The sequence below is a fragment of the Rhinatrema bivittatum genome, chromosome 8, assembly GCF_901001135.1.
Source record: "Rhinatrema bivittatum chromosome 8, aRhiBiv1.1, whole genome shotgun sequence".
Lineage (NCBI taxonomy): Eukaryota > Metazoa > Chordata > Amphibia > Gymnophiona > Rhinatrematidae > Rhinatrema > Rhinatrema bivittatum.
Window position 1 is genome coordinate 216883703 of NC_042622.1, and position 24131 is coordinate 216907833.

Here is a 24131-nt window from a genome sequence, read left to right on the forward strand (position 1 = left end):
CTGAGACACATCCTTCAATTGTTTGGCAAGGTGGGGAAGGGAGGGTGTGGTAGTAAGTCTACGTGATACCCCTTGCTCGCTATCCTTAAGATCTGAGGTGATATGACTCCATCCAGAGGGAAAAAGTGAGTTATTCTGCCTCCCAATAGCAAGTGAAGCTGTGGCTGAGTTATCCTCAAAAAGACTGAGGGGGCTTTTGGGCTGCTGGCTGAGAGGGCTTTTGCTGCTTACGGTCTCCGATGAGCTCTCAGTTCTATGCATGAGATTGTTGGAACTGCTGCTAAGACTATACGGCCTGAAAATGTTTGAAGGGCCTCCTTTGATAGTAATAGGATTTGCAATAGGGCTGGTAAAATCTTCTCGATGTGGACTGAGAGTCCAGCATTGATGACAGACTGTAGTGCCACATTATGTTCCTTACTTTGGGATACGGTGTCTTTCAGCAAGTCACCAAATAGATTTTCTCCAAACATGGTTAGTTTGCCAGTTTGTCGTGGACATCTTCTCTAATGGAGCTGGAACGGAGCCATGCTAACCAACGCACAATTGCAGTGGTGGAAGTCCAGAAGGAGGTCTCAAAGGATTTGTAAATAGCTCTTAGCAGGTGCTCCCTCTTGTATCCTCTATATCATAGAAATAAGCGAGCAGTGTATACTTAAGTAAAAAGGTTGAAAAGTTCAGTTCAGCTACTCACCTTGGAAAAATGTTGAGGTAGTGTGATTTGGTTTGATTAGGTACCAACATTTGTTAATCAAGAGAGCAGTGAGTCACTCTGGCTGACTAACTGAAGTTAGACTGTTTGTATTTCCCAACCCACCCACCCCTAGCTCATCCTTTAATTTATAGGCAGGTGCCACTTTAAAAAAAAAAAACCAAAAAACAACACCAACACCTTATTGAGAGTTTGATCATTCCCGTGTAGGCCACAGCTAGACATATAGTGAATTCACAAATACATTTAAAGGACATTAGACACATTCCTACTCCCATAGCAACCTAAAACTTAAGTAGGATCTGAACAAATTTGAGATGAAGGCAGCAATCTAGCAGCAAGAGGGGGGGCTTCCCAGTCTTTTGCATCGAGTGTCACATGTATGATTTTTTTACCCACCGGTGAGAAATTGTACATGTGCATGCGTTGCAAAGAGCTCCTGGCTCTCAGAGAACGAGTCCAATCTCTGGAGGCTAGATGGCAGACCTGGAGAAGCTGAGGCAGACAGAGAGGTATATAGATGAAACCTTCAGGGACATAGTAGCCAACTCAACTTCAGACTGGCAGCCCTGGTGCTGCCTTGGAGGAAGAAGGTCTCATGATTGGAAAGCATCAACCTGATGCAGCAGGAAAGGATCCTGTAGCAAGGACCTGCTCTCCAGGTGATGCATTGTCCTTTCGCACCGAGCATATCTCCCCAAGGCCTACTGCCCAGGAGGGAAAGGTTAGGTCGGCCGTCATAGTTGGTGATTCGATTATTAGGAATGTAGACAGCTGGGTGGCTGGTGGGCGTGAGGATCGCCTGGTAACATACCTACCTGGTGCGAAGTTGGCGGACCTCACGCGTCACCTAGATAGGATTTTAGACAGTGCTGAGGAGAAGCCGGCTGTCATGGTACATGTGGGCACCAATGACATAGGAAAGTGTGGCAGGGAGGTTCTGGAAGCCAAATTTAGGCTCTTAGGTAGAAAGCTTAAATCCAGAACCTCCAGGGTAGCATTCTCTGAAATGCTCCCTGTTCCACGCGCAGATCACCAGAGGCAGGCAGAGCTCCGGAGTCTCCATGCGTGGATGAGACGATGGTGCAAAGAAGAGGGATTCAGTTTAGGAACTGGGGAACCTTTTGGGGAAGGGGGGAGTCTCTTCCGAAGGGATGGGCTCCACCTTAACCAGGATGGAACCAGACTGCTGGCACTAACTTTTAAAAAGGAGATAGAGCAGCTTTTAAACTAGAACAAAGGGGAAAGCAGACAGTCGCTCAGCATCGCATGGTTCGGAGAGAGGTATCTTCAAAGGATACTAATGGTGTATTAGAATTAGGGCATCCCGACAGTGAGGTTACAATTATAAGTGCCTGTAACTAAAAACTCAGCTGAGCTAAAAAATTCTAACTTAACCCTATGAATTAAGAAGCAGAATGAAAATACAAAACAAAAAACAAACTTTGAAATGTTTGTATGCTAGTGCCAGAAGTCTAAGAAGTAAGATGGTTTGAATGGGTAGTGATTCAGATGGACTGAACCAAATCACGGTGAACCTAGAAGATGTGGTAGGCCTGATTGATAAACTGAAGAGTAGTAAATCACCTAGACCAGATGGTATAAACCCCAGGGTTCTGAAGGAACTCAAAAATGAAATTTCAGACCTATTAGTAAAAATTTGTAACCTATCATTAAAATCATCCATTGTACCTGAAGACTGGAAGATAGCTAATGTAACCCCAATATTTTAAAAGGGCTCCAGGGGCGATCCGGGAAACTACAGACTGGTTAGCCTGACTTTAGTGCCAGGAAAAACAGTGGAAAATGTTCTAAGCATCAAAATCACAGAACATATAGAAAGACATGGTTTAATGGAACAAAGTCAGCATGGCTTTACCCAAGGCAAGTTTTGCATCACAAACCTGCTTCACTTTTTTGAAGGAGTTAATAAACACGTGGATAAAGGTGAACCGGTAGATGTAGTGTACTTGGATTTTCAGAAGGCGTTTGATAAAGTTCCTCATAAGAGGCTTCTAGGAAAAGTAAAAGTCATGGCATAGGTGGCAATGTCCTTTCATGGATTACAAACTGGCTAAAAGACAGGAAACAGAGAGTAGGATTAAATGGCAATTTTCTCAGTGGAAGGGAGTGGGCAGTGGAGTGCCTCAGGGATCTGTACTGGGACCCTTACTTTTCAATATATTTATAAATGATCTGGAAAGAAACACGATTGAGGTAATCAAATTTGCAGATGATACAAAATTGTTCAGAGTAGTTAAATCACAAGCTGATTGTGATAAATTGCAGGAAAACCTTGTGAGACTGGAAAATTGGGCATCGAAATGGCAGATGAAATTTAATGTGGATAAATGCAAGGTGATGCATATAGGGAAAAATAACCCATGCTATAGTTACACAATGTTAGATTCCATATTAGGAGCTACCACCCAGGAATGAGATCTAGGCGTCATAGTGGTTAACACATTGAAATCGTCGGTTCAGTGTGCTGCGGCAGTCAAAAAAGCAAACAGAATGTTGGGAATTATTAGAAAGGGAATGGTGAATAAAACGTAAAATGTCATAATGCCTCTATCGCTCCATGGTGAGACCCGACCTTGACTACTGTGTATAATTCTGGTCGCCGCATCTCAAAAAATATATAATTGCGATGGAGAAGGTACAGATAAGGGCAACCAAAATGATAAGGGGAATGGAACAGCTCCCCTATGAGGAAAGACTAAAGAGGTTACGACTTTTCAGCTTGGAGAAGAGACTGCTGAGGGGGGGGGGGGGGGGATATGATAGAGGTGTTTAAAATCATGAAAGACCTAGAACGGGTAAATGTGAATCAGTTATTTACTCTTTCAGATAATAGAAAGACTAGGGGGCACTCCATGAAGTTAGCATGTGGCACATTTAAAACTAATCGGAGAAAGTTCTTCTTCATTCAATGCACAATTAAACTCTGGAATTTGTTGCCAGAGGACGTGGTTAGTGCAGTTAGAATAGCTGTGTTTAAAAAAGGATTGGATAAGTTCTTGGAGGAGAAGTCCATTACCTGCTATTAAGCTGACTTAGAAAATAGCCACTGCTATTACTAGCAACAGTAACATGAAATAGACTTAGTTTTTGGGTACTTGCCAGGTTCTTATGGCCTGGATTGGCCACTGTTGGAAACAGAATGCTGGGCTTAATGGACCCTTGGTCTAACCCAGTATGGCATGTTCTTATGTAAAAACATTGTGACTTAATTGTCTGTGTGAATCATTATATTTTGACCTTGTTTCGTAACGCTCGGAGTTCCAGTAGGTTTATGTGTCGGTTGCGCTTCGTCGTGGACCATAACCCCTGAGTCTGAAGATGGTTTAGGTGAGCTCCCCAGCCCGTGGGAGAGGCATCTGTGGTGAGTATTACCTGATGTCGAGGAGGGTCGCAGAGGCGATCCCATAGATAGTGTTGATGGAAGTAGCCACCATTGTAGGTCTTTCTTCATGCTGAACGTTATGTGTACAGGGGTCAAAAATGGATGTAGGAACTGAGTCCATTGATGTTTGAAGCCCCATTGGAGGCGTCGCATGTGTGTGCGGGATCACATAGATAGATGTTGCCATTTGTCCTAGGATGGTCATGGTTTGGTGGGCTGGAACAGCCATGGTTTGCAGAAGAAGTGAAGATAGCGTGCGAATAGCGAGTGCCCGTGGGTGCGGTAGGAATGCTTTATCTTGAATGGTGTCTATGTGGGCTCCGATGAACTGTAAGGTTTGTGATAGTTGAAGGTTCGACTTTTCGTAGTTGATCAGGAGACCCAGATTGTCGAGGCAAGAAATGGTGAGAAGTAGATTCTTTTGCAGGAGAGACAGGTTGGGTGCTACTAACAGCGAGTCGTCCAGGTAAGGAAATATTTGTACCCCCTGACAACGGAGGTGTGCCACCGCTACTGCTAGACATTTGTGAATACTCTGGGGGCAGAGAAGAGGCCAAATGGTAGTACCTTGTATTGGAAATTCCGGTTGTCCATCTGAAAACAGAGGTAAAACCAGGAATTGGGATGCATTGGTATGTGGGCATATGCATCCTTTAAGTCCAGTGAACACATCCAATCCTTGGGCTGAAGAAAGGGAAGGATGGACTTGAGAAGTTATTTTGAATTTCTCTTTCTGAATGAATTTGTTGAGCGCACGTAGGGCCAGGATTGGATGTAGTCCTCCTGATTTCTTGGGAATGAGGAAGTATTGTGAATAGAAACCGGTGTGCAGTGTCGAGGAAGGTAGTTCCCAAATGCAGTTTTGTTGGAGAAGAAATCTTGACTTCCCATAGTAGAGGGCCCTTGTGCGCTGCTCGATGTTTCTGGGGAACTAAGTGTGGTATAGTTGGAACCGATGTAAAGTGAAGAGAATAACCTTCTTTTATTATAGTGAGAACCCATTGATTGGATATGATGCTGGACCATGCTGGGAGGAATTTTGCTAATCTTTCCCCTACTGCCAATGTCGAAGCCAGTGGCGGAATTGTGCTCAAAAAGATTGCTGTGTCTTTGTTGGCTGGGATTCCTTTGTCTGATGAGCTTGTCGAGGGGCTCTTGGCTTAGGACGCGAACCTTGTGGTTGATAAGGTTGTTGTCGAGTCAGTTGGTAAGGTTGAGGTCTATAGTAAGAGTATGGCCTGTAGTTTCTTTGATAAGTGTGTTTTTTGTATGATGGGTATTGTTGTCTGAACGATCCAGGCTGATATGGGGACAGAGACAGTACAGCTGTTTTCTGTTCTTTTAGGTTTGTGACTGTTTCAGTAAATCTGTCACCAAATAGATTAACCGGTCGGCATGGGACGTTAGCCAGCTTATCATGGACATCGTCCCTGATTGCACTTGTTCGGAGCCATGCTAACCATCTTGCAGCTATAGAATTTGCATCTCAAACCCTTCATATTTATTTATTTATTTATTTTATTTTATTTATTATTTTTATATACAGACATTCATCTCAATTGAGATATCACACCGGTTTACATTCAGGTACTGTAGGTATTTCTCTATCCCCAGAGGGCTTACAATCTGGTTCATAGTCCACTGCTCTAACCACTAGGCTATTCCTCCTCCCTTCATATATGGAATGTAGAAGATGTCTTAATCCTTCTTCCATGTTGTGGAATTCTGCAGGCAGGGTAGAATCCGAAGAGCTCTGCGCTAGGTATGGTTTTAGAATCTGCAAGTTTTCGAACAGGTATTGGGCAATAAAAAATTGATTGTTTTGAATTTTTGTGTTGATCGGTTCACAAAATCATCCAATAATTTAGCATCTCGGGACGGTGGTGTATTCGAACGCAACCTAGACTTTTTTGCCTTTTGCATTGCCGATTCTACAACAACTAACCGATGAAGTAGTTGCACCGTAGAATAGTAGGGGGGAGTCCCTCATACGATATTTAATACCATCTTACGTGAAGTAGATGGAGAAGTTAGAGGGGTATCCCAAGATTTTTCCATGAGGGCATTTAGCACTTGGTGTTGAGGCAATGCAACTGGTTTACTTGATGTATCAAATATTTTTAAAATGCCCATCATCTCCTGACAACGATCGTGAAGCTTTCTGGTCTCCACATTTAGGAGTAAACCTACTTTCTCTATAAACTGTGAATAGGTTAAATCTTCAGGTGGAGATGCCAGTTCAGGTAGGACTTCAGTTGGATCTGAAGGGTATCCTGTTGATGAATCATCGGAAGAAGATGTAAGAGTAAACTCTTCCAGGGGTGTCTATGGCCTCTGTGGCTGTACCTTCGGTGATGGCCCTGGAATAGGTGGGTCTTCCGGTATAGATGGAACCTGCACTGGAGGAAGCGGTGGGGGCAGGCTTTGTTGATGTTCAATCGACTTCAAAACTTGCGATAGGATGTTTGTGATCTGGGTCATAGCTTGCGAAGCTAGCCCAGAGGTTGATGGTGTAGACCAGGGGTGGGCAAGTCCAGTCCTCGAGGGCAGCAAACCAGTCGGGTTTTCAGGATACCCCTAATGAATATGCATGAAACAGATTTGCATACAACTGAGGCATTGTGTATGCAGGTCTCTCTCATGCATATTCATTAAGGATATCCTGAAAACCCGACTGGTTTGCAGCCCTCGAGGACTGGAATTGCCCACCCCTGGTGTAGACAGTAGTGGCTCTACGAGCGATGGAGCAGTAGGAGGTACTGTGAGCAACGGACTTTTAGGATGTACTGGAATTGGATCCAATATCCATCCAGGAAAGGATGATTGGCTGCCTGAGAGATATGGTGGAGAAATGTCTCTGTCAGAGTCGACCACAATTAGTGGAGGCGGCTCCCTGGATCTTTTATGACCAAAAGGTATGTTTCTTGGGCCTTGGGTGCGTCGGCAGCGGATTGTTTTGGTTTCTGAGATCCGGCGTTGACGTGCTCCGGATGCGTCGACTCAACTCTGCTGCGACGCACTAAGTTCTTCGTGTCGGTGCACCAATGCTCTTTAGATGCATCGATGCGTGGGTGCTTCGGACGCAGTTCCTGATCCTTGCTTCGGGAAGCCGTTGGCGTCTGTAAGGTGCACGGCCACAATGCCATCGACACATCTGCCATGCCTTGCCCCAGTTCTTGAGGGGGCATCGGTTGTGGATTTTTTCCCTGGGGGAGAGTCAACAGAAGAAGCCCTTCTGTGAATTGTTGCCTTCTTTTTTCATTCAGGGCCTGGAGAAGACCTGGTAGAGGCCTCTGAAGGGGCATAAGGAGCTTGATGGTGCTGCCTTAAGTTGCTGTATTCAAGCTGCTTGCTGGCACTGCGCTCTTGGGGACATATGTCCGCAGGCCCTGCAACTTTCCTGATCATGATCAGGTCCTAGGCATATATAAAACTTGACTGATGGCGATCAGTCACTGACATTATTTTACCACAAGCGCAGAATTTAAGTCCTGGGTGAGGCATAATAGTAAAATTAGCCTTTCTTTTGGTGGAAAAGTTTTATTTCTTCTGTTTTACCTCCAAAACTCTGAATAATGTCTGGAGAAGATACAAGAGGGAGCACCTAGCTGAAAGACTTTACTAGACTTAGAGAGCTTCGCCACCTAGGGGCACGGAAGACGAACCCAGACAGCATGGCTAATTCAGCTGCTTATCTACGTGAAAAACCTAGATACCAAGAAGAGAATAGATTTTGTATGATCGCAGAAATCTGATCCATGACTTGTTGTGACTGGATCAGAGGCGGGTTTGGGAGGGCCCATTGATTTTTCTCCCCTATGACCACTGGAGAATGATTTCCTTTTGAGCGTATAGCTGTGGACAAAATGACTGAGGAATGCTGAGTTAGGGCCCAGGAGCCCTTTTCTGGCAGAGCCATCTTGTCCCCTAGAGATAGTTCTTCCTGAAGAATGGAACACTGTAGATGAGTACGACTTGATAAGCCGGATCAGATTGTGCGGTCCCCCTGGGAAGATGGTGACCTGGAACTAAGTGACACAGGTTTGGGAGGTGAACCCCAAGGAGGCTGTGATAAGATGTCCAACAACTGGGTCTACCTGCTTCCCTGCAGATGGTGTCTGTTCCCGATTCTTCTTGGGATAAGGACTCTGGGAATCCCGGGGTTCATGCCCTTTAAGAGAATTATCACACTCCCTTTTACCTGACTCTTTGGACGATGCATGCGCTTCGTGAGGCTCTCATGTGTGGTAGGAGGCTTCAAATGCGTTGACGCGCCGTGCTTTCTGGAGTGCATGGTGACTTGCATCAAATCCTCCAACGCCAGAACCTGCTTCAACGCTGCCGTCGGTTCTTCGTGTGCGGCACAGTACCTGTTATGGGATGATTCCTTTGACACCTATGTGGATGAGTTGCGATGCCGATGAGAGCTCGACGCAGAAGGCTGTTTGGGGCAATGCTCCGAGGCTTTCGCCTGCACCATCAATGCACCTGTGTCTGCATCAGTTCTGGGCTCATCTACGGGTCCCGACTTGGATTTTGAGGGTGCTGAAGCTACCTTCTCGCACAATATTTTATGTTTAGAACAGGGCTTCGCCTGCGGCTGTTCTTATTTAGGAGAGTTGTGGGTAGATCCTTGGACCGATGGCAGATGACCACGCCCCCGGGGGAAGATCCCAAGAGGGACCACCGGTCAGGCTCAAAGTTAGGAGACAGACACACACTAGTTCTTTTATTAGACAGTATACTGAACCACCAGAGGTGGCAGTAGTGAGCTGGAATGCCCAGCTGGGCTGTAGTCCCTCAGATACTGGAACAGCGATCCCTGGAGGCTGAGCTGTAGAGAAACTGAATATAGTGAGTAGGCAGGGTATGCAGAGTTCATGGACAGAACCTTGATGGTAACACTCACAGAATGTCTCATAGAAGCCCAGGAGCTGGAATGAAGTAGGCCCTCGAGGAGTGAGTACCTGGTTCCAGGGAAAGCTCTGAGAGAGCGATAACTCACAGATGTAGTAGGCAGCGATGACTTCCAGGCAGAAGTGAATTCAGAAGAAGTCCAGGAACGAGGGCCCTCGAGGAGCGAGTACCAGTTCCAGACTGCAACCTACAAAGTAAGAGAGAGCACGAGGCCCCCGAGGAGCGGGTAACCCTGGTAAGTCCGAGGAGGCAGAGTAGCTTGGAAAGTCGTAGCAAGTCCTTTGCCATTCCTTGCTAACTCGACTTGTTAGCAATTCGAGACTTTTAAATATCTGAAGCGGATGACGTCATCTCAGGGGGACATCCCTGAGGTTCGCGCCACTTCTGGTACTTGAGGCGGGGCCGCACCGTGCACGCACCCCTAGACATCAGGTCAACATGGCAGATTGCAGCGTCGGGCCGGTCCGGGGACGCCGGATGAGGTCAACAGAGAGAAACCACGGCAGCCAGCCTTCCATCAACCCTGGAGGGAGTCGCCAATGCGGTAAGGTGGGCGAAGTGGACACGTCAGGCAGCAACAGTCGCAACAGCAGCTCCATAGAAGACACTCTTTGCTGCACCTTGTGGACCTTAACCATAGGTCTCAGAGAGGAGTGAGTCAAGCACCGCAGGGAGGGTGCATAAGTGTCTGAGCAGGACTCTTCTTTGTCCTAAAGATGGGCTATTTTCTCCGCTCTCTGCCTCCTTGCTTGGGGAGTCATATGGCCGCAGTCCCTGCACGATGCCTGGTCATGGTCCAGGCCAAGGCATAGGTAACAGTAATTGTTGTTGTCAGTGATGGACATTGTGCCCCCGCACTGGCAATGTTTAAACTCTAGCTTCTTTTACATCGCCCGGTAGCACTGAAAAGTGCTTTTTGTGGGATCATTTGCCCAGAAAGGTAGAAGAAACATTACAGCATGAGGAGATGTGATGAGGAGAAAAAAATACATACGTCCATGCTTGAGTGTGGAAAAAAAAAAGCACTGGAGGAGACAGATGACATGCTGTGCGCAGGAAGGGCCACACAGGCACACCACATCAAAGCTTTGCCTTCAAGGAGAAAAGTCCGTGAGAGCACAGATGACCCAAACAGCATGGCTAATTCAACCTGTTTATCGATGGAAAAATAGATGTTAATGCACTAAATGTTAACACTTCCTGACAACACCTATTCTTGGATAATAGCCTGCCTTATTTGATTTACCAATAAGATTTTTTAAATGAATTTTATTTATTTATATCATGCTCCACATCTCCCAGTCTAAGGTGTATTGAAGCATTTCACTGAAATTTCAACTGAGTCCATTACTCTATACACATTCATTCAGAGATACTAATCATTTTTCCACATTACCAGCAAACATTCCACATCATTTTTTTTTATTTATGCACATTTTATATAATAATCAAGTAAACATGAGATGAAATACAAGAGTCAGATCACAACAACAACAAAAAACACCTAAGATTTGACTCTTCCCATGGTAATTTGAATTTATCTAAGACTCAAAAGTTCATGAATATTAGGAGGCGCAATATAACAAGCCATAAGGAAAAGCAATAGAAAATAAATAGGAATAGGAATAATGGAATCAACTCTCTCTAGTGCAGTAGATCATCAGTTTAACTAAATGGAGATGTAATTAAGAAATTACAAGGGAGATGAAGTAGGTAGAGCATCATCTGGCTGAACAATCCTGTCACTAAGAAAGACTTAATTTTCCAGGCTCAAAAGACAAATAAGAAGAAATCTGAAATTTAATACAATGTTTACAAGGAAATGTCAATACAAACAGAGCATCTAATTGAAGTACTTTGGGTCTCAGTGAAAGAAACCATTTAAGCCTTTTCTGTGTAGTTTTTGCAACATCAAGAAAAACCCTAAGAACATAAGAAATGCCATACTGGGTCAGACCAAGGGTCCATCAAACCCAGTATCCTGTTTCCAACAATAGCCAATCCAAGTCACAAGTACCCAAATATTAGCTAGATCACATGCTACTATTGCTTATTAATTACCATAATAGCAGTTTATGGATGTATTTATTTATTTATTTATAACTTTTTTTATACCGAAGTTCAGGTAACAGGATTACTTATCACTCCGGTTTACATTATAACAAGTAGAAAACAATGACAACATATGTCTTACAATGAACAAGGGAGTTCATTGTATTTATCCTCTAGGAACTTATCCAAACCTTTTTTAAATCCAGTTACACTAACTGCTGTAGCCACATCCTCTGGCAATGAATTCTAGAACTTAATTATGTACTGAGTGAAAAAGAATTTTGATTTTTTTTTAAATGAGCTACTTGCTAACATCATGGAGTACCCCCCTGGTCCTTCTATTATCTGAGAGAGTAAATAACCAATTTACATTAACTTGTTCAAGTCCTTTCATGATTTTGTAAACTTCTATCATATCCCCCCTCAGTCATCTCTTCTCCAAAGTGAACAGCACTAATTTCTTTAGCCTTTACTCATAGGTCAGCTGTATTTTGGTCGCCCTTCTCTGCACATTTTCCAGTGCAGCTATATCCTTTTTGAGATGCAGTGACCAGAACTGCACACAGTATTCAAGCTGCAGTCTCAACATGGAGCAATACAGAGGTATTATAACATCCTCTGTTTTAATTTCCATTCCCTTCCTAATGATTCCTAACATTGTTTGCTTTTTTGATTGCCACAGCACACTGGGCTGATGATTTCAATGTATTATCCACTATGACGCCTAGATCTCTTTCCTGGGTGGTAACTCCTAAGATAGAACCTAACATTGTGTAATTATAGCAAGGGTTATTTTTCCTTATATGCATCACTTTGCACTTGTCCACATTAAATTTCATCTGCCTTTTGGAAGCCCAATCTTCCAATCTTCACCAGATCCTCCTGCAATTCATCACAATCCATTTGAGATTTAACTACTCTGCATAATTTTGTGTCATCCGCAAATCTGATCACCTCTCGTCGCACCCCTTTCCAGATCATTTATAAATATATTAAAAAGCACCAGCCCAAGTACAGATCCCTGAGGCACTCCACTGTGTACATTTCTCCACTGTGAAAACTGACCATTTAATCCTTCTCTGTTTTCTGCTTTTAACCAACTTTCAATCCACAAAAGGACACCTCCTACCCCATGACTTTTTAGTTTTCTTAGAAGTCTCTCATGCAGGACTTTCTCGAACACCTTCTGAAAATCCAAATACACATCTACCAATTCACCTTTGTCCAGATGTTTATTCGCCCCTCAAAAAAATATAGGAGATTTGTGAGGCAAGACTTCCCTTGGGTAAATCCATGTTGGCTGTGTCCCATCAAGCCATGTCTATCTAAATGTTTTGTAATTTTATTCTTTATAACAGTTTCCACGATTTTTCCCAGCACTGAAGTCAGGCTCACTGGTCTATAGTTTCCCAGATCACCCCTGAATCCCATTTTAAATATAAGGGTTACATTGGCCATCTTCCAGTCTTCAGGTACATTTGATGATGTTAATGATAGGTTACAAATTTTTACAATTAATTCTGTAATTTCATTTTTTAGTTCCTTCAGAACCCTGGGGTGTATAGCATCTGGTCCAGGTGATTTACTACTCTTCAGTTTGTCAATCAGGCCTACCACATCTTCCAGGTTCACCGTGATTTGGTTCAGTTGATCTGAAATCACTCATGAAACCTTCTCCGGAAGGTATCTCTCTCTAACATCCTCTTCAGTAAACACTGAAGCAAAGAAATAGTTTAATCTTTCTGTGATGGCCTTATCTTCTCTAAGTGCCCCTTTAATCCCTGATCATCCAAAGGTTCAACCAACTCCCTTGCAGGCTTTCTGCTTCATATATACCGTGTTTCCCCGAAAATAAGACAGTGTCTTATATTAATTTTTGCTACCAAAGATGCACTAGGCCTTATTGTCAGAGGATGTCTTATTTTTCCATGAAGAAGAATTCACATATATTGTTGAACAAAAAAATGAACATTTATTATATTCTGAATAGTTGTCTGGTTATGATGGTTTGTGATGACAACTAACTGTGAATCCTGCAGGGTAAAAAAATCTCAGCTGCATGCTCTGGTGTTCTGTGCGACGGGCATGCTCCCAAATAAAAACTTTGCTAGGTCTTACTTTCGGGGGAAGTCTTATATTTAGCAATTCAACAAAACCTCTACTAGGTCTTATTTTCGGGGAATGTCTTATTTTCGGGGAAACAGGGTGTATATGTATATATACCGTATTTTTCGCTCCATAAGACGCACTTTTTTTCCCCCAAAAGTGGGGGGAAAATGTATGTGCGTCTTATGGAGCGAATATAAAAAAAAACAAACAAAAATCTAACAACCCACCCCCCTCCTGACTCCCCCAAGACCTGCCAAACGTCCCTGGTGGTCCAGCGGGGGTCCAGGAGCGATCTCCTCGGCTTCCGCCGTCGGCTGCCAGTAAACAAAATGGCGCCGACGGCCCTTTGCCCTCACTATGTCACTGGGACCGACCGCTGCTATTGGTCGGTCTCAGTGACATAGTAAGGGCAAAGGGTCGTCGGCGCCATTTTGATTACTGGCAGCCGACGGCCCACGCCCAGGAGATCGTTCCCGGACCGCTCCTGGACCCCCGCTGGACCACCAGGGATGTTTGGCAGGTCTTGGGGGGGTCAGGAGGGTGGGGGGTTGCGGTAAATTAAGTCGGCAGGTCTTGGGGGGGTCAGGAGGGTGGGGGGTTGCAGTAAATTAAGTCGGCAGGTCTTGGGGGGGGTCAGGAGGGTGGGGGGTTGCGGTAAATTAAGTCGGTAGGTCTTGGGGGAGTCAGGAGGGTGGGGGTTGTTAATTTAAAGTGTGGGATGGGGGGGTTTTTGGGGGGGGGGAGGGGGGGGGGAGGGGGGGGGGAGGGGGGGGGAGGGGTTCCCAGAGAAAAAGGTTTTCTGATCTGGGGAGTGGACCGAAATGGCCCTCCCCAGACCCGAAAACAAAATGGGGAGAAAAAAAAAAAAAGCTATGCACTCCCCTAATTTGCTCCATAAGACGCCCAGACGCAGTGCCGGTTTAGCACAATTTTTTTTTTTTTTTTTTAATTTTCCCCCTCTGAATCTTAGGTGCGTCTTATGGAGCAAAAAATACGGTATATATATATATATATATATATATATATATATATATATTTATTTATTTATATTTATTTATTTTTTTAAGTTTTTATTGTGAATTTTTGCCTCTATGGCCAACTTCTTTTCAAATTTTCTCTTGGCCTGTCTTATCAATATCTTACATTTAACTTGCCAATGCTTATGCTTTATCCTATTTTCTTCTAAGGATCCTTCTTCCAATTTTTGAATGACGATCTTTTGGCTAAAATAGCCTCTTTCATCTCACCTTTTAACCATGCCAGTAATCATTTTGCCTTCCTTCCACCTTTCTTAATGCACTGAATACATTTGGTCTGTGCTTTGAGAAGTATGCCTGAATAGAAAACCAACATGGAGAAGGAAATCCCCAGAAGCCTCTGCTTTTCTTTGGCCTGGACTGAATGGACTCTGAGTGACTTTCTGAGCATGACTTACAGAATGTCCCTGGATATCTGTAGAGGCAGGCAAGCTGGCACCAGACAGGTGATGTCTATTCATAGAGTCACAAAGAAGAAATCACAGGGGAGCTTCAGGCAATATTCTCAGGAGTTTGTAATCAACACAGCTACAGACGTGTTGATTATCTTGACCAGTAAAGACTTTAACAGAATAAAGAACTATCTCCAAAGCCATGGGAAATGGGATATACTTTCCTAGTAAACCAATCAAGAATAGTTAGGGATGATTTAATCATGCATTTGACATCACAACTTATGTAAATGATTCTTTGGGCAGTCATGCAAATCTAGAAGCTTCCACAATATTGTATGTTATCTATAAAAGAAGGGTCACTTCCTGTATATGACGAGATGCTGGTCAGTTTGTAAGTCTAAGGGCACCCAGTACCCAGCATCTCTCGAGAACACTTATATTGACTAATAAAAATACATTATACTTTTTACTGAGTCTAAGTGTTCTTGTGTCCCTGGCCATAAGCATAGAGTGCGCTTTACAGTTTCTAGGATGGTATTTTTTTTTCTAACAATGTCCACACCTGTTGCACACTTTTTACCTTTGTAGCTACACCTTTCAGTTTTTTTTCTATTTTGCTCATTTTATCAAAGTTTCCCTTTTGAAAGTTTACCACTGTCCCCCTTCCAGTCATTAATTCAACTTTCATCATATTATGATCACCATTGCCAAGTGGCCCCACCACCGTTACCTCTCTCACCAAATCCTGCACTCCACTGAGATTTAGATCTAAAATTGCTCCCTCTCTCATCAGTTCCTGAACCAATTGCTCCATAAAACTGTCTTTTATTTCATCCAGGATCTTTATCTCTCTAGCATGCCCTGATGTTACACTTACTCATTCTATACTGGGGTAATTGAAACCTCCCATTATTACTGCACTACCTGTTTTGGTTAGCTTCCCTAATTTCTCTTAGCATTTCACTGTCCGTCTCACCATTTTGGCCAGGTGGACAGTAGTAAACTCCTACCACTATGCTCTTCCCCAACACACAAGGGATTTCTACCCATAAAGATTCAATTGCACATTTAGTCTCACACAGGATCTTTATGTCCGGGATGGCATAGAGTCCAACAGGATAAAGTGCCACCCTGCCACCAAGAAGCTCTGCTCTGTCATTGTGATATAATTTGTACCCAGGTATAGCATTATCCCATTGGTTATCCTCTTTCCACCATGTCTCTGAGATACCAATTAAGTCTATGTCATCATTCACTGCTATACATTCTAATTCTCCCATCTTACTTCTTAGACTCCTGGCATTAGCATACAAACATTTCAAAGTGTGTTTTTTGTTTGTATTTACATTCTGCTTTTCAGTTTTGACAGGAATAAACTGGAATTTTTTTTAGCTCAGGTGAGTTTTTAATTATAAGCTCTTGGATTACTTTTCTTATTAATGGAACCTCTCTGTTGGGATGCCCTAACTCTAATGTTTCATTAGTATCCTTTGAAGATACCTCCCTCCGAACCATGCGCTGCTGAGCGACTGTCGGCTTTCCCCTTTGTTCTAGTTTAAAAACTGCTCTATCTCCTTCCCTAATTTAGAAAAAGCTTCTTCACAATGCTTTAAAAAAAAAAAAAAAAACGCAAAATCTATTCCCTATGAGATTCCAGAGCTAGAGAAAAAGTTGCAGAAATAAATTCTCATTAGAAGATAATTTTGTAGTCTTATTCATACTACCTATAGATATAGGTGACAAATCCAACTGTCCACCTTGAACTTCTTTTTTAACAAACTGAGGTAAATAAGCTCTTATAACAAGGGGCATCATATGATATGGAATCTTCCAACATTTCCCCCAAAATAACATTTAGAAGCCACTACAGCAGAGATAGATGTTTGGCTCTTGGGAAAACTGATCAAATGTAGATTTTGGCATCTTAGCAATTTTTCCATATTTTCAAGTTTGGAGTAGAGAAAAACCGTATCTTTAATAATAACCTCCTGAATGTCAGTACATTGTTTAACCTTTTCTTCCACAATTTCCAGGCAATTCCCAATGTCAACAATCTGGGCCTCCTGTACATTAATACTTGCTTCCAACAATTTGATTTTATCCACTATCATACACATCTATGCAGTTAGGATCTTACCCAACCCTGTATGGCCTTCCATATCTCCTCAAGCATAAACTCTGAGGGTTGCTCTAACTAGAAGCCAAATGCAGGAACCTCTTGCCCAACCGGAACTCAGATACCTGTGAATCCATTACAAGTCCTGAAGATGGAAAAGCCATATCCTAGGAACGTCTGTCCTCCTGAATCAACACTGCAGCAGCTGCAGAGCCTCCTCCCTGCACTTTTCCTACCTGTCTCAGAATTTGCATCATCAGATGGTGCCAAAGCAAAAGGAAATGCTCTCCCCTCCACAGGAACACCAGCTTGGGGGGGGCGGCCATTTCGCATCAGGGCTAAGAGTAGTATTTGGGTCAAAAAGAAGCAAGGGCACATCTTCCACCCACCAAACGACCACATGCCCTGCTATTGTGGTGAAGGCTGACTGCGCTGGAGAAATCTATTGTGTTCAATCCAGGATATACAGGGACTGCAGGGTAGGTCCAAAGTCTCCCCTTCCTTATACTCATCCAAAAGATTAGGAAGAATGAGCAAATTCAAACAAAAGTTGGGCCAGCAGAACTCCTCCCGTGGGTGACTGTCATTAGGATGCCATCTTGCCTCTCCTGATTCCACATCATTTTATACAACATATGCTATGATCTGCATAAAAAAAATGTTATGAACATTCCAGCAGGTGTGGCACCAAACACCGTGTACTAAGGATCTGTGACAAAATCCTTTTATTCAGTATGTTGTCAGCTTACTGCCCTTTGGGTACTTACAGGGCTTACTTAGCCCCAGGTATAGGTGCTCAAGATGAGCCTGGGACAAGCCAAGAAATGTCCAGGACTAAAGAACTGCTGGGGACCAAACTCTGCATCTGCAGGTAGTAAAAGCTGGAGTTGGAATTTGCACTTGGGTAAACAGCATAGATCTGGAACTTGCAGATAGCAAGAGCTGAAGCAGAACTGGGGTAGAACCAGGGATGAAAACCTTGTACTATAGCCAGGCAGGTTGCAAAGCTGAAACAGAACTACAGGCCAGGAACTAGAATCAGAAAGCAGATCACAAGTTGGAGCAGGAACTTGCATTGAGCTAGAACTGGAAGCCTGGATCAAAGAAACTTGGCAGTAAAGATTCTGCATGTAAGAAGTTTGACAGCAATAGGGCAGCTTAGCCTTCAAGTTGCTGGAAACCGTTTTCTGCTTACCAGAAATCCCTTTTAACTGAGTCCCTGCCAATCCCTGATGACTAGGAGTGTGAGTCCCTGCCAATCCCTGATGACTAGGAGTGGGGCTTATGTGGAATGGTCTCTTCTATGATCCTGGGTTGCTCCAGGTTATTAGCTGGTCTGGAGGTTAGGATTCCCGTCTGCAACTCTAGGGCTAATTCCAGTTTAAGCACTCATGGGATCTTATCTTGATATTAACCCCATCCCCAAGTACAACATTTGGGGGGTATTTTCTAGGGAAATCATACATCTTTGCTAAGATGTTGATGTTCTCAGCAGGCTCCCAGGAGTGTTCTTCAGAGCCATAATTTTCCTTCAATTTCTTTTGGATTATTATTGAATCCAAAATAGCTTTTACTAGGTACTCCTTGTGCCCCTTGACCTGGATTGGGGGGAGATAGTACTAGGATCTGGCCTGGAAAGAGTATCCATAAATGGTTTCAGTAAAGTCACATGGAACACTGGAAAAACCATGGAAGCAACAGGTCAAACATAACTGGAGCTATCTGTCACAGGATAGGATATAGTCTAGTTTGTGGCATAGTTACATGGACTAGTCACACTTTCTCACCCACCTTGTAAGCCAAACCATCCTGCCTTTTCAATCAATTTGAGCTTTACAAGCCACATTAGCAGCTTCCAGCTGCTTCTTTAATTCCTCCTAAATCTGATGCAATGACTAAGGACCTCTGTGGCTGCAGGAACTAGAGAATCCAGAAGCACTGATGAATGGAAGTGTTGGTGAAACCCATAATTTGCACAGAAAGGGGTCTGGCGGTTGGAAAAGTGCTCTGCATTATTACAGGCAAATTCAGCATGGTAGAAGCTTGACCGAGTTGCTTGGATGGTAGTTCAAGAAGCATCAAAAATATTTTCTAGAATCTGGTTGATCCTCTCAGTATGACCATCAAGTTTGTGGGTGATATGCTATAGAACATATGATTTGATGACATATGGTTTTCCAGCAGGTCTGGAGAGAGGGGTGGCCCTGACAATCCACTGTGCATAAATGATGCCCAGTAGGGAAGACTCGTGCTCTGATTTGTCCCAGCAGTTTGCACCTTTTAGAGAGCCGGTACATCAGCTTTCCTTTTTGGATTACTGGGCAATACATGATTTGTAAATGTTTATTTATTTATTTTTAATTTTAAGAGTAAAACCAGTGCCCACAGTAACTATCGGGGGTTCAGAGCCTTAGCTATCTGGTGATACTCCAGGTTATGATGATCAGTAGACGCTTGTACTGGAAGAGTGACTCCCTCAAGGTGATGCCTCCACACCCTGAAGGTAGTCTTTATGGCCAAAAGTTCCCTGTCTAGAATGGCATAGTTATGCTCTGCAGCTGATAGTTTGAGAGAGAGAGGAGGGCAAATCCTGGTGACAGCCTTGTTGTTGTGACAAGACTGCTGCTGGAGACATATTTGTTTGCTTCCACCACAAATGGAAGCGTGTGGTCACAGTGGACCAGTAGAGGAGCAGACATGAAGGCATTCTTAACTGGTTGAAGGACTGTCACACCTCTGGGGTCAAATGGAACTTGGTTTCTTCAGCAAGAATGTCAGTGGCACAACAATCTTTGAGATGTTCTGTATGAAATTGTGAAACTAATAAAACACTGGATATTTCAGATGATTTGTGGGATTCCCCAATGACATACTCTTTCACTTTCCATCCAACTGCACCCTTACCCCTTTCCCAAAAAGAAAGTATGTAGCCTAGGAACTTTACAGATCACTGGTCAATAGAACAATTTTCAGCTTTAACATGGAATTCATGTTCTCAGCGTCTCTGTAGTACCAAAGCCACATTCTGCTTGTAGAGAGTTGTGGTCTCTGAATAGAGAAGGATATCATCCTGATACACCATCACAAGCAGGTCTAAGGCATCTCTGAATATGTCGACGACCAACAGTTGGAACATGGTGGGTATATTCGTAAGGCCAAACAGCATGGCAAGGTAATCAAATTGTCCATGATATGATAATCTGTCTTCCATTCATTCCCAGATCTAATGCAAATGAGACTGTAGGTTCTTCAGTGATCCAGTTTTGAAAGGATGCAAACCACATGAAACCAATCCAAGAGTTCTGTGATCAAGGGCAGTGGATACCAGTTCTGAACCCTTACCCTGTTTGGAGCTTGATAATCCATGCAAATGCATAGGGTTCCATCTTTATTCTTTATGAATAGGATTGTTGCTGAGGAGGTGAATCATCTGATGAAGCTCTTTAGTAGGCTCTCCTGGAGATATTCTCATAAGATCAGCTGTTACGTCCCTATGCGTAATATACGCTCTAAATCAGCGACATTAGTGTGTTCCATCTAGACAGGACATCTGTAAAATGTCTAATAAGAAAACAATGTTCTCAGTTAGTGGTCCCGAATTGTGGAACTCTGCACCTTTGGAGGTGAAGGCAGAACAGAACTATCTCAGCTTTAGGAAAAAGATAAAAGTGGTGAGTGGTATAGACAGATTTGAGAGGGTTTTTTTTTAATGTTTTGAATTTTTTATTCTGAATGTATTTTATTGTGTTTTAATTGTAAACTGCTCTGGCCAGATCTGAAATCTGATAAGCGGTATATAAGAAATGAGAAATAAATAAATAAAAGGCTATGAGTAATAGTTCTGACATTGCATGGATTCGCCTATAGGGCATCTTAGCATCAGGTAACAGGACAATAGCACAGTCATTACCCCAATGAGGTGAGGTGATCAGCATTTTTCTTCTCAAAAACATCTAAGTATTGCCAATATTCTGCAATACTAGAAACTGACATTCTAAGCAGAGTCCTATCGCTAGGCTGATGTTCTCTATGGATTTACTTTCTGAGCTCAGGAAACACTAAGTGACACAAAATTCCGAAGGAAATGTCATCATCCCACTCAGTCAATCTATTTGAGGATGATGCTCTTTTAGCCAACAGATTCCTAAAATGACTGGCAAGTAGGAGGAAAAGTCCAAAATTATAAACTCTCTGTGTGCCCAATACAGTCTCTAATGGTACAGTCTCTTGGGTTTCTAACCTGGACCTGAAGGTTCTCTCAATGGTCTCCACCAGATCCAGGGCTGATGTGATCCAACAGGGAAGATGAAGAATATCACCATAGTAATATTCATGAAGGTGACACTCGCACCCGAATCCAGCATGGCACACTGGGTCAGGCATTCTTGAGAAGCTCTGGGGAAATACAGATTCAATTCCAGCTTCCAAAGCCAGGTGCGAGACAATCTTAGAGCTTGAGGGCATATCTGAGGCTATCGATAGGAGAAAAGGAATACATGAACCACTTGTAAATTGGCATGCCTGGAGTTCCCTTCCTATGGCAGCCAGAGCCCAGTCATTCCCAGCTGAGCACTTCCAGGGACAAGATGGAGAATAGTTCCCCCAATTCTCTACAGCAGAGGCACAGATTCAAGCATCGCCGGTATTCCTTTTTCTCAGGGGTGAGACACAGTCAACCTGTAGAAATCCGCATGGGTTCTGATGGTGGCATTTCCAGAACACCTGCCCCGTAGAGTTTGGCCTCACATAACCTTGCTGTTCACTATATTCTCTCACTGCTCACTTAGATGAAAGCCAGTTCTAATGCAGAGGTTAATAAATGTGTTCGGTCCCTCACGGGGATCCATTCTGGTTAACTCGACCTTGATGTCCTTCTCCAGAATAGGTATCTATCACTAGGTGGTTTTGCTCCATACCACCTCTAAGACTAATGGGCTGAACTGAGAAGCACAACTGACAATGGACCTGGAGCTCTGCTTCATGTACTGATGCACCATCTTGGAAGTATGAGCATAATGGAAATCAGAAGTCTGGGACAAGGTCTTGTAGAAAATCTCCCAGATTCCCACAAGAGGTCTGTTATGCTCCAAAATCAGGGAAATATATATAAATGCTTACTCATAAGAAAAAGTTAGCACAAATCCTTCTTGGTGCTGCTGTTGTAGAACTTCTACAACTTAATCAAACTGTGCAAGCAGCAATAGTTTATAAACCCCTGGAAATGTTCCAATTTAACATCAAAGTGCTCCAGCAATGGCAGGGTATCTGATGTACCGGTGGTGGTTGGGCCAGAGGTAGTAGAGCAGCATGCAACCAGGGTATTTCTTACAAAACCTGATTTTCCACAACCAGTATGGCAATCTGCCTGCAAAGATTCAATCTGCTTTGTGGGAATATACTCTTCCATACTGTGTAGCTAGAGAGCACAGAAAATCGAACAAGGCTTGCAGCAAAACTATCAGGTTACTGCCCTTAAAGTATTTATGGGGCTCAGAGAAGGGCTGAGCTCCTGACATGGATGATCAAGCTGAGCCCAAGATAAGCTAGGAAACATTCAGGAGTTAGAACTGCACTTAATAGATAGAGACCTGGACTCTAGAGCTGAGGTGCTCTGGGAGTCGGTGCTTGTACTTGGGTGAACAGTGGCAAGGATCTGGAATTTGTAAATAGTAAGAGCTGGAGTTGAACCAGGGCTGCAGGCCTTGAGCTGGAGCCAGGCAGGCTGTAGAACTGGAACATAATTAGAAGCGAGCTGGAACTGCAGGCCAAGAATTGGAGTCAGCAAGCAGATCACAAGCTGGAGCAGGAACTAGTAATGAACTAAAACTGGAAGCATGTATCAGAAAAAACTTGGCAACACTGATTCTACGTGTAAGAAGTACAATAGCCAAAAGACAAGTTAACTTTTCGGTTACTGTGAACAGTTTCCTGCTTCCCATCATCACTTTTACCTGAGCCTTAGCCAATCCCTGATGCTTAGGGTGTGGCCTTGAGGCAAATCTGACATGGCCTTTTCCTCTGGGATTGTGGCTTGCTCCAGTTTACTTATTAGTACGGTGGTTAGGATTCCCATCCTCAACACTAGAGCTTGCCTCAGTTCAAGCCCGTCAGCGGTCTTACCTTGACACATGTCCTAAACTGCTTTCATCTACTGACCTCCATATCCAGCTCAGCCCCATCCCAAAAATCAATAACCTCCAGAACCAGCTCAGTCACCTCAATAATTAATTAGTCTTCCCCACCATAGTCACTGTCACCCCTCCCCAATAGTGACTCCCACAACCATTGCTGACCCTCAATCGACACCCACATAACCATCATCATAACCACTGACCCTCATAGGCAGCTCAGTCAATCCCAATAATCACTAACCTTCTACCATATCCACTGTCCTTCCTCAATAACTATTCCTCATAAGACATCTTACCCCCCTTCCCAGTAACCACTTACACTCAGAATAGCCTCACCCGAGTAATCACTGATGCCCCCCCCCCCCAATCACTGACCCCATAACCAGTTCAGCCCCAAATCCCAAATCACTGCCCTCCCCCAATAACCACTACAGCTCTTTCCCAATTACTGATTCCAATACCAGTTCGACCTCATCGTAGCAATCACCGACACCCCTCCCCCTCCAAATAAGCCGCGCAGCCCCCTCGATAGTCCGAGCGTACCGCGCCCCGGGCCCTGCGCTTCTCCTGCTTCTCTCCATCCCCCCCGGTAATGGCCGACCGCAACTCCAGGCCCTGGTAGACAGCGCCCACCTTTCGCCTTGGCGAAGCCGCTACACCACTTCCTGCCCCGCCATCCCTTTTCCCCGCCGGACCCGCCACATCCGCACTCACCGGCCGGTCCCAGACGCCGAAATCCGAGGCGAGAATCGGGCGGCAGCAGCGGCGGCGGCGGCGGCAGGAGCAGAGGGGGCGTGAGACGGTTAAGGGGCGGCGCGTGAGGGGAGACGGGGCGGGGCGACGCTATCACACCGGCGAGGCGGGAAAGAGTGCGCGAGCTGAGGCCCCCGGGGCGTGAGGAGAAGTGAGGGGGGAGGGGTCGGGTCGGAGCGGGGTGAGCTGTGAGACGATGTGTTGGTGCGGAAAGAGTCTCAGGGTGAACCGTGAGGGGACGTGATGTGGTGGGATGAGCTGTGAGGGGGAATCCCAGGATTTGGGGCTGTGAGAGGATTGGGGGGGCGGGGGATCCCCCCCCCCCCCCCAGAGGTGAGCTGTGAGGAGGATTCTAATTCAAATCTGTGTCAGACCAATATTCACCCAAATTAGTTACCATCTGCATTCTCTACTCTGCCACCCGCTATCTCCTCTGTTTGGACTTTGAAGTTTCTAATTTTTAAATTATATATAAATTCCATCAGAAATCCACACCACTGCCC

General features: G+C 44.2%; 1 protein-coding gene across 4 annotated transcripts in view; it reads right to left on the bottom strand.

Annotated features, from left to right (window-relative positions):
- GNG7 (G protein subunit gamma 7) overlaps nucleotides 1-23761 on the bottom strand; it is a 171897-nt gene extending 148136 nt beyond the window's left edge. For 2 of the 4 annotated variants that reach the window (XM_029613161.1, XM_029613162.1), the window contains exon 1: nucleotides 23590-23761. The gene's annotated coding sequence lies outside the window, so the exon portion shown is untranslated. Of the gene's footprint in view, nucleotides 1-23508 lie in introns of all 4 variants that reach the window. The other 2 variants (XM_029613158.1, XM_029613159.1) reach the window with 2 other exon arrangements.
- Between the last annotated feature and the right edge of the window lie 370 nt (nucleotides 23762-24131).